At 39.7% G+C, this 907-nt stretch overlaps 1 pseudogene; it reads right to left on the bottom strand.

Moving 5' to 3' along the window:
* Nucleotides 1–510: 510 nt before the first annotated feature.
* On the bottom strand, nt 511–662 carry LOC142354969 (5.8S ribosomal RNA; annotated as a pseudogene).
* Between the last annotated feature and the right edge of the window lie 245 nt (nt 663–907).

Raw genomic sequence — 907 nt, 5'->3', positions numbered from 1 at the left:
TTCTACAGTCAGACTGGCTACTAGTAACAGCACAGTACTAATCACATATCGTTCTACAGTTTGCAGACAACTTTCACATGTTGATGTTTCAGCTTTCGCCTACTAGAAACAACATAATACTCGCTGTATACATTTGTAGTTCTCTATGTAACTTTCATGTGAAGAAGTTTCGCCAGTCTTTTTGACTGTCTCAAATCTGAGTCATGCTTAGGCTACTAGTTGCTTCATAGTACTTATCGCCTCGAGATCATTGAACAAAACTTGATTTTCACATGTTGCTGTTTCAGCTTCCGCTTACTAGAAACAACATAATACTAGTCTCATTAAGTTCCGTCTCTTTGCAATTTTCTTATGAAGAAAATTCGCCATCACAATGACTCCAGCAGTTCTTGATCAAGGAATGCAATCATTGATCAGAATGCTATTATTTGAATCGGTTCTGCTTTAAGTGTTCCAATTTTATTGGAAGCACCAACAATAGAACATCAATGTGTTCAATCGAGAGTTATATAACCCTGAATCGGACGCAGTCAACAGCCGAAGCCGAGACCGCCTTTTGCGTTAGAGAGGTCGGTAAACAAATCTTGCGATTCATACCGAATTAACACATATAGCTGTGCTCCTCTTCGTAAAGCGAGCCAAGTGATCCCCTGTTGAAGGATGTATTTGGACCAATCTAGTAGCATTTGGTTTCCAACAAGCTCTCCCAAGTTAGCTTACTTATTGGGCTTTTCAACCAATTCGGTTGGCTACAAGCATCATCAAAGTACTAGCCACAGTTTGATCGCAAAATTCTACGACTTTCACATGTTGATGTTTCGGCTTGCGCTTAGCCTACTATAAGCAACATAATACTAGTCATATCATAGAGCGTGATCAGCTTGTGACGTTCTCATGATGAAGTTTC

Source organism: Convolutriloba macropyga, unplaced genomic scaffold (assembly GCF_964194025.1).
Source record: "Convolutriloba macropyga unplaced genomic scaffold, txConMacr16.3 SCAFFOLD_2209, whole genome shotgun sequence".
Lineage (NCBI taxonomy): Eukaryota > Metazoa > Xenacoelomorpha > Acoela > Convolutidae > Convolutriloba > Convolutriloba macropyga.
Note: the sequence above shows the minus strand (reverse complement) of the source record. Positions and strands in the feature narration are given on the sequence as shown.